Genomic DNA, 10,283 nt, shown 5'->3' with positions numbered 1-10,283 from the left:
TAAGCGATACGGTACCAAACAAAATTGGAGTGAATTGAATTGCGTCAGAAGGGTAATCAGTTTTTGTTTAATTAGTGATCCTCTTTAACCGAAGTTTTATGCAGCAATGGTATTAGGGACGATGTGTTTTGTTTTTGTCATGCTCAAAACACTTCCAATTGAACTGACTGATTATCAATTTTTATTAAGTGTTCAACTTATTAAAGGTATGTTTGTTCTAAATTGTAACAAATGCCAATACAAACTACTCTAAAAATATATTATTTTTTTGCTTTCATTAATGAAACGTCCCTAAATATAACTTTTCTACTGACTGTAAAAAGCGCAAAGTAAAACATTAAAACGACTAAAAAGTTTTGATATTATAAAGGTGAATTATCTTCAAATGACGTAAAATCTTGATATTTTCATGCTTTTGCGAATACAAAGCAATGAAAGTTACCTCAAACAATTGATATAGTAGTTATTTTTATTGTGCAATAGTATTTGTTTTTAGAAAATGTAATGTCTTACGCTACTTATACAGCAGTAAAGATGTTTAATAAATGAGCTAATGGGGTTTAATGGAATTCACATTTGTTAGTACATTTATTATTTATGTAAAATGGGTATAGATCAATTGATATGAATTATCCTTGTTCACGGTCTTATCAAGTTGATGTTAATTTAACGAACGAACGATATACTTATATAGAAAACAGACTTACCAACATATCCTTATTTCCTAAGATTTGATTCAGTTTATTTAAATCGTTTTATAACTGTTAATTAGGCGACAATAATAAATACAAAAAAAGACAAGTTGTAACTAAGATCCTTATATATGTTTGGGTTTTTTATAAAATAGTTTTTTAAATCAAACTTCAAATGTGATTGCTTGTTCCTTGTTATAACAAAAGGAGTAAAATACTGACCTTTATTAGTTCACAGATTTTTTAGTTCAAATTGACATTTTTTCAGTTCCATGTTGACGTTTCTCAGTTTCAAATTTATACTTTTCTATCCCTTCTTTGAAGTAAAACATGCAAACGTAGACTGTCAAATGTTTATTGCAAGAGAGAAATATCAAATGGGAAATGAGAAACGTTTAGTTTGATGATTGCAGATCAACTGTTTGTAGATTTTGGATCGAGTTTTGGTTTACCATCTACAATTCATTTAAATAATATGTGAATAACATAGATAAAATCTATTCCACAAGGTAATGTTGCTTTTTCACAATATGCCTTAAAAAGCAAATTCCTATCGGACCAAAAAAAAGGCAACATAGGAGTATGCACCACTCAATTGACTCATCTCACAAAACGAGCTAATTTTTTTTTGATTCCAAAGATCTCCATGCTTTAAAAAAGAGACACAAGATACAACAGCGACAATCAAAAAGTCGAAGAAAACCGACAATGCATGCAGTATTCAAAACGACCAAAAGACAATCAGCAGTCTACAAAACATTACATAGAAGAGCTTCAGGATGCGTATTAATTTCGCTAAAACTAGCGTTGATGATTGATGTTCAGGAAAGGGGAGGGCAGGGGACTAGCTCCTTCTCCACATGTTGTACACGCCGTATTACTATTGGCAAGTGTGTGTGCTTTGATAATTACATATGAAATTCAAAATGCAGAAACTATTCTTTTCAAAATCGCATTTAAGTTATTGTTACATAATGAACAGGGTTTTAAATTTGAATATGAATATAATGGTGCCATATAATAATGTGTATTCATCCGAGTCTGCACGTGAATGTAGAATTAATGGACAAGATTATTTTTACATTAAAGGTGGTCTCTCCTTCAACTATCACTTCTGGTTTTGTATGATTTAATAGTACCAAATATGTATCTCGTTCATAAATGCACCAAAAGTAAGACAACGAAACACAAGTCCTAATTGATACTATAAAACTTGTGTAGATTCGATTTCAGTAATTATTCGGTTAGGCAATGATATTTGTGCAACTACTTATGAATGAGATGCTGACAATTTCAAAACTTGAACAATCATTGTTGTAACAGTTCCTAGTTTGACGTCGCACTTTTCGTGTCACTTGCAAAACATCCAGATATGACCAAGACCTTCTAGTTCAAGAACTATCCTTAATTTCCCAATTTAAATGTTTTTTTCACTTTCAAGAAAACTTCTAGATTAAAAGTAGACGCTCTTGTTTCCGGTATTGCCTTAATTGCAAGCTCTCCAGGATGCACGAGTTGCACGTACTCACTGAAACGTCATGGGTTATTGGGTTAAATATTAAAAAAATATTTGAAAGTGAAATTAACGAACTCGATACTTTTTCTTTATGTCTTACTGGTTTGAACGAATTCTGCTTTGTTTGAAAAATACATATTAAAACAAATTGATCCGTAGGGTTGCACATTGAAACAAATAAAAATACCTATTGCTTGTTGTAACATCACATTACTAAACTCTACTAATTATTATTCCATCAAAACGTCTAGAATTTCAATGAAATAATGCTGTTGCATTTCTGTAAGAATCTATATTTCGTTACGAAGTAGGCGTGTTCGTGTCCTGAATTTCAATTTTTAAAGGACGTGAATGCTCACGTTCAAGCTTTGCAATTTTCCAAGTTAAGGGATGCATTTCTTTAGAATGGCAAATAACTTCCTGACCGAATCGAACTCTGTTTGCAAGTTTTGGTTCTTAATATTGTGCATGAGAATCATAAGGTTTTCATAAAGCAACCTACAGGTCGAATTCACTATTTTCTACCTTTGAAAATTCCCGTACCAAGTCAGGAATATGAAAGTTGTTGTCCATTCGTTTGATTGGTTTCATGACTTGATTTTGTCGTTTGATTATGGACCGTTTTGAATTTTCCTTGGAATTTAGTATTTTTGTGATTATTCTTTTTTTCTACGTAAGAGTGCGGAAATAAAACAAAGTTATAATTGGCATAACTATAGAAAGCTTCCCAAAACACGTACTCTGTCTGCACATTTTGGTTCTTAGCAGTTCATAAAAATTGGATAAGGCAAACTTACGGTAATGATCGGAAACGAAAATGGGACGGTCGAACGGACGGGCGATCAAGGGTAACACTAAATGCCCCTTTCGAACAGCGTCCTGGCCATATAAACTGATAAAAGAAACCAGGTTAATAATTTGATACACCAGATTTTATTTTTGTAAACATAAGACTCGTCAGTGACATTCGAATTTATACATCTAGAAATTGACAATGAGGGTCGGTTGAAAACAAAACTTTACGACAAAAGAGATGATTTCAGCTTTCCAATTGTGAACTTTCCATTTATAAGTAGCAACATTCCAGCAGCACCTGCATACGGGGTATATATCTCCCAATTGATACGATATTCCCGTGCTTGCATTTCCTATCATGATTTTCTTGATAGAGGTTTTCTGCTCACAAGGAAGCTATTAAACCAAGAGTTCCAAATGGTGAAGTTGAAATCATCCCTTCGTAAATTTTACGGACGCCATCACGAGTTGGTTGACCGTTATGGAATAACCGTTTCACAAATGATATCGGATATGTTCCTTACGTCGTAACTACAATCCCCTTCCCTTTCATGAATATGACCTACCGAATTAGACTATTTACCGGATTTGTAATCACATAAGCAACACGACGGGTGCCATATGTGGAGCAGGATCTGCTTACCCTTCCGAAGCACCTGAGATCACCCCTAGTTTTTGGTGGGGTTCGTGTTGTTTATTCTTTAGTTTTCTATGTTGTGTCGTGTGTACTATTGTTTTTCTGTTTGTCTTTTTCATTTTTAGCCATGGCGTTGTCAGTTTGTTTTAGATTTATGAGTTTGACTGTCCCTTTGGTATCTTCCGTCCCTCTTTTAAACAGTTCGAAAAGAAAATCAATATCAAGATGAAGTAATCACAAAGCAAAGCTTTCCAAAAAAAAAGTTGTGGTAGTCTACAAAACGCAATCTGTATCTGAAGGAAAAAAAAATCGCAGTGTTGCAAACGATTTAAACATTCATTTCAAGAAAAGAGAATTGACAAAACCATAACTGATTCAATATTTGTGTCGCCAAAGGAGTTCTGAAAACTAGTCTGGTAATAACCTCGACTACAAAACATCCACCAGCAGTTAGATTGACACATTGGCTATAAATACCAATCAAATATATATACCAACTCTATAATTTAGCGTGTAAGGTGTGCGTTTTTGGTCAAATTCAACTTATCAGTTATTACCATAAGTACTAGTAAACCAAGTGATCATCAAACTCACAAGTCTAAATCGTACTGACAATGTAATGGCAATAAACGAATAACGACAAATAAGACAAACAACAGTATACAAATCACAACAAACACAATAAGACTAAAACAACACAGAACATAAAACTTAGCAAAACTACGGATGATCTCAAGTGCTCGGGAGAGGCAAGCAGATTATGCCTCATATGTGACACCCGTTCTGTTGCTCGTATAAGTATAAATCCGGTGATAAGTCAAATTCGGTAGGTCAGATTCAATGGGGAAAATAAAATATGCTCGTGGTTACGACAATTGACACATCTAAACAAACTTGTGATGGCGTCTCGAAAGCTTTCATAGAAATAATTTATGAACTATAGAAACTGTATGATATCGATTTTCTGCTACATATAAATGACTATCATTCGATGCAAGCATCACACAATTTGAGCTTTAAAACCTAAATGCATACAGACACATCGTTCCAGAGGCATTTTCCTCGACTCTTTTATGACTGATATATAACATCCATATATAATTTGTTTTATTTAACCTTGATTTCTAGATACGATATCTATGTTCCATCTTGTAAAGATATAACTTGGATATAGTTCCATTAAATATAAACATACAAAGCGGTCGAATTGAAATATGCGGAAGACCAAAAGGGAAGGGAGGGGTTGTACAAAATTTTAGTATAAGTTCAAACTGTTCGAATTTTGGGGGATATGTTAAAACATATAAATGTTAAAAATATTCCGCATAACACTTTATTTTGAACTTTAAAAAACAGTAGTAGTGCATATGAGCTTTCCATTGTAGGATATATACTTTTTACGAAACTTTATAATAAAAGTGGTACAGTTTAAGCCAAAAATGAATTTCAATGGGAAATTGCATTGTCTATATTTACAGAATTGCCACTTACATCAATACATGAAATATTTACATAACATACAAAAGTGGGCACGGTAAAATGTGTCGTTTGCTTAACCGATAATGATTGATGTTGATTCTTAAAAGAGTCAAAGTTTTTCCCAAATATAACATACACTTACATAAATCAATGAAGTATCCTGCATTTTCCCTATAAAATGCATTCAATAAACCAAATACATTTTACAGTTGACAATTTTCTTATAGTATCTGAAATACGGACATAATTAAGAATATTGAACCCTCAACGATGAAGCATAAAAATTGTGTCAATGCCAAAAATATGAAACCTACCAGACTGACACTTACACTTTTCAATGTATTGTCTATTTTTATCATAAAAACGTATGTAACTGAAGAAGGCTAAGAAAAGGTGGAAAAGAACCCTATATTAATAGGTACTATATATTGCAATTAAACTATAAATACGTGTATACCCAATACAGTTATTACTCATAATGAATGAGAAATCAACGTTAAAACTCTTAAATAGATATACGCAAAACAGAAACTTTATAAAAGAGGGACAAAAGATACCAGAGGGGCAGTCAAACTCATAAATCGACAATAAACTGACAACGCCATGGCTTAAAATGAAAAGGACAAACAGACAAACAATAGTACACATAACACAACATAGAAAACTAAAGAATAAACAACACGAAGCCCACCAAAAACTAGGGGTGATCTCAGGTGCTCCGGAAGGGTAAGCAGATCCTGCTCCACATGTGGCAACATAACATAACATAACATACGGCATGAATATACAAGATATGATCAATAAAATCTTTAAAAATGTGTATCTTATGAAAATTGGTACCGTTAATTTTATTACTACCACTGGGTCGATGCCTCTGCTGGTGGACTATTAGTCCCCGAGGGTATCACCACCCCAGTAGCCAGTACTTCGGTGCTGGCATGAAAATACGGATTTTTTGTGTTATTAAAATTTACTGTTACAAAATGATAGAAATTATTAAAAATTAAGGAATGTATCTCCCTCATGCAAAGCTCTGATTCCTTTCACTTATTTGGCTATACTTTTTGGAACTTTTGGATTATAGCTCTTCATCTTTTATATAAGCTTTGGATTTCAAATATTTTGGCCACGAGCATCACTGAAGAGACATGTATTGTCGAAATGCGCATCTGGTGCAAGAAAATTGGTACTGTTAATTTTATAACTACCACTGGGTCGATGCCTCAGCTGGTGGACTATTAGTCCCCGAGGGTATCACCACCCCAGTAGCCAGTACTTCGGTGCTGGCATGAAAATACGGATTTTTTGTGTTATTAAAATTTACTGTTACAAAATGATAGAAATTATTATAAATTAAGGAATGTATCTCCCTCATGCAAAGCTCTGATTCCTTTCACGGATTTGGCTATACTTTTTGGACCTTTTGGATTATAGCTCTTCATCTTTTATATAAGCTTTGGATTTCAAATATTTTGGCCACGAGCATCACTGAAGAGACATGTTTTGTCGAAATGCGCATCTGGTGCAAGAAAATTGGTACCGTTAATTTTATTATGAAATATAAAACTTTAAACAAATTATCAACAACGCTGCCAACCGTTAAAATTAGAATCAGTATGTCTCGTATAATGTAAACAAGAGGCTCTCAAGAGCCCGAATCGCTCACCTTATTTTTTTTGGTTAAATCTCTCATCAATGATTATTTTGGCTTTTCAATTTATTTAAATGTTCTTTGAATCGTCCTATTTTCTTCAAAAGCAAAAAAAAAATCATTTTCTCCTATGTTCTATTTTAGCCATAGGAGCTATGTTTCTGACATACAAGGAAATGAAATATAAAATTTATACTAGATACTCTGAAACTCATTTAGCCTAAGTTTGGCTGAAATTGATACAGCAGTTTCAAAGGAGAAGATTTTTTAAAGTAAGTCAACATGATGAACAAATTGTGAAAAAAGTCTTTAAAGGGCAATAACTCCTTAAGGGGTCAATTGACAATTTTGGTCACATCGACTTATTTGTAGATCTTACTTTGCTTAACATTTTTGCTATTAACAGTTTTTCTGTATCTATAATAATATTCAAGATAATAACCAAAAACTGCAACATTTCTTTAAAATCATCAATTCAGGGGCATTATACCTGAAAAACCAGTTACCCAATTCGGCTGAAAATTTTAGGACAGGTAGACCTTGACCTAATAAATACTTTAACTTCTTGTCTTATTTGCTCTAAATGCTGGAGTTTTTGAGATATAAGCCAAAAACTGCATTTTACCCTGTGTTCTATTTTTAGCCATGACGGCCATGTTTTTTGACGAAATAAAAAATAAAGCACAAACTTTATTTTATACACCCTACTGATCATTCAGTTGAAGTTTGGTTGAATTTGGTTAAGTAGTTTTAGAGGAGAAGATTTTTTAAAGTTAGCAAATATGATGAACAAATTGTGAAAAATTGTCATTAAAGGACAATAACCCCTTAAGGGGTCAATTGACAATTTTGGTCATTTAACTTATTTGTAGATCTTACTTTGCTGATCATTTTTGCTGTTTACAGTTTATCTTTATCTATAATAATATTCAAGATAATGACCAAAAACTGCAAAATTTCCTTAAAATTACCAATTAAGTGGCAGCAACCCAACAATGGTTTGTTTGATTCATCTGAAAATTTCAGGGCTGATAGATCTTGACCTAATGAACATTTTACTCCATGTCAGATTTGCTCTTAATGCTTTCGTTTTTGAGATATAAGCCAAAAACTGCATTTGACCCCTATGTTCTATTTTAAGTAACAGCGGCCATGTTTTTAGACGGATCAAAAATCGAAGCACACACTTTGTGCAGGATAATCTAAGGAACAATCATGCTAAGTTTCATTCAAATCCATTCAGTAGTTTCAGAGGAGAAGATTTTTTAAAGTTAGCAAATGTGATGAACAAATTGTGAAAAATTGTCATTAAAGGACAATAACCCCTTAAGGGGTCAATTGACAATTTTGGTCATATTAACTTATTTGTAGATCTTACTTTGCTGATCATTTTTGCTGTTTACAGTTTATCTTTATCTATAATAATATTCAAGATAATGACCAAAAACTGCAAAATTTCCTTAAAATTACCAATTAAGTGGCAGCAACCCAACAATGGTTTGTTTGATTCATCTGAAAATTTCAGGGCTGATAGATCTTGACCTAATGAACATTTTTACCCCATGTCAGATTTGCTCTAAATGCTTTCGTTTTTGAGATATAAGCCAAAAACTGCATTTGACCCCTATGTTCTATTTTAAGTAACGGCGGCCATGTTTTTTGACGGATCAAAAATCGAAGCACACACTTTGTGCAGGATAATTTAAGGAACAATCATGCTAAGTTTCATTCAAATCCATTCAGTAGTTTCAGAGGAGAAGATGTTTGAAAAATTGTTAACGACGACGACGACGACGACGACGACGACGACGACGACGGACGCCAAGTGATGAGAAAAGCTCACATGGCCTTTTAGGCCAGGTGAGCTAAAAAAACTATGTAAGCTCCTTACTGTGTTCATTCTCCTGATTTTGGGAAATCTGTTCCATAGACAAGAAAAAAAATGCATAGGCACAATATTTAACCAGAAGGCAAAGACAAAAACCTCAACATGCTGAAACGAAAAAACTAGAGGCTCTAAAGAGCCTGTGTCGCTCACCTTGGTCTATGTGACTATTAAACAAAGGAAGCAGATGGATTCATGACAAAATTGTATTTTGGTGATGGTGATGTGTTTGTACATCTTACTTTACTGAACATCCTTGCAGCTTACAATTATCTCTATCTATAATGAAGTTGGCCCAGTAGTTTCAGTGGAAAATGTTAGTAAAAATTTACAAATTTTATAAAAATTGTTGAAAATTGACTATAAAGGACAATAACTCCTTAGGGGGTCAATTGACCATTTCGGTCATGTTGACTTATTTGTAAATCTTACTTTGCTGAACATTATTGCTGTTTACAGTTTATTTCTATCTATAATAATTTTCAAGATAATAACCAAAAACAGTAAAATTTCCTTAAAACTACCAATTCAGGGGCAGGAACCCAACAACGGGTTGTCCGATTTATCTGAAAATTTCAGGGCAGATAGATCTTGACCTGATAAACAATTTATCCCCCTGTCAGATTTGCTCTAAAGGCTTTGGTTTTTGAGTTATAAGCCAAAAACTGCATTTTACCCCTATCTTCTATTTTTAGCCATGGCGGCCATCTTGGTTGGATGGCCGGGTCATCGGACACATTTTTTAAACTAGATACCCAAAAGATGATTGTGGATAAGTTTGGATTAATTTGGCCCAGTAGTTTCAGAGGAGAAGATTTTTGTAAAAGATTACTAAGATTTACGAAAAATGGTTCAAAATTGACTATAAAGGGCAATAACTCCTATATGGGTCAACTGACCATTTCGGTCATGTTGACTTATTTGTAAATCTTACTTTGCTGAACATTATTGCTGTTTACAGTTTATTTCTATCTTTAATAATTTTCAAGATAATAACCAAAAACAGTAAAATTTCCTTAAAATTACCAATTCAGGGGCAGCAACCCAACAACAGGTTGTCAGATTCATCTGAAAATTTCAGGGTAGATAGATCTTGACCGGATAAACAATTTTCTAATAGTCAGATTTGCTCTTAATGCTTTGGTTTTTAAGTTATAAGCCAAAAACTGCATTTTCCCTTATGTTCTATTTTTAGCCATGGCAGCCATCTTGGTTGGTTGGCCGGGTCCCTGGACACATTTTTTAAACTAGATACCCCAAAGATAATTGTGGCCAAGTTTGGATAAGTTTGGCCCAGTGGTTTCAGAGGAGAAAATTTTTGTAAAAGATTACTTAGATTTACGAAAAATGGTTAAAAATTGACTATAAAGGGCAATAACTCCTATATGGGTCAACTGACCATTTCGGTCATGTTGACTTATTTGTAGATCTTACTTTGCTGAACATTATTGCTGTTTACAGTTTATCTCTATCTATAATAATATTCAAGATAATAACCATATAACGGCAAAATTTCCTTAAAATTGCCAATTCAGGGGCAGCAACCCAACAACCGGTTGTCCGATTCGTCTGAAAATTTTAGGGCAGATAGATCTTGACTTAATAAACAATTTAACCCCATGTCAGAT

The sequence above is a fragment of the Mytilus edulis genome, chromosome 2 (genome assembly GCF_963676685.1).
Source record: "Mytilus edulis chromosome 2, xbMytEdul2.2, whole genome shotgun sequence".
Classification (NCBI taxonomy): Eukaryota; Metazoa; Mollusca; class Bivalvia; order Mytilida; family Mytilidae; genus Mytilus; species Mytilus edulis.
Note: the sequence above shows the minus strand (reverse complement) of the source record.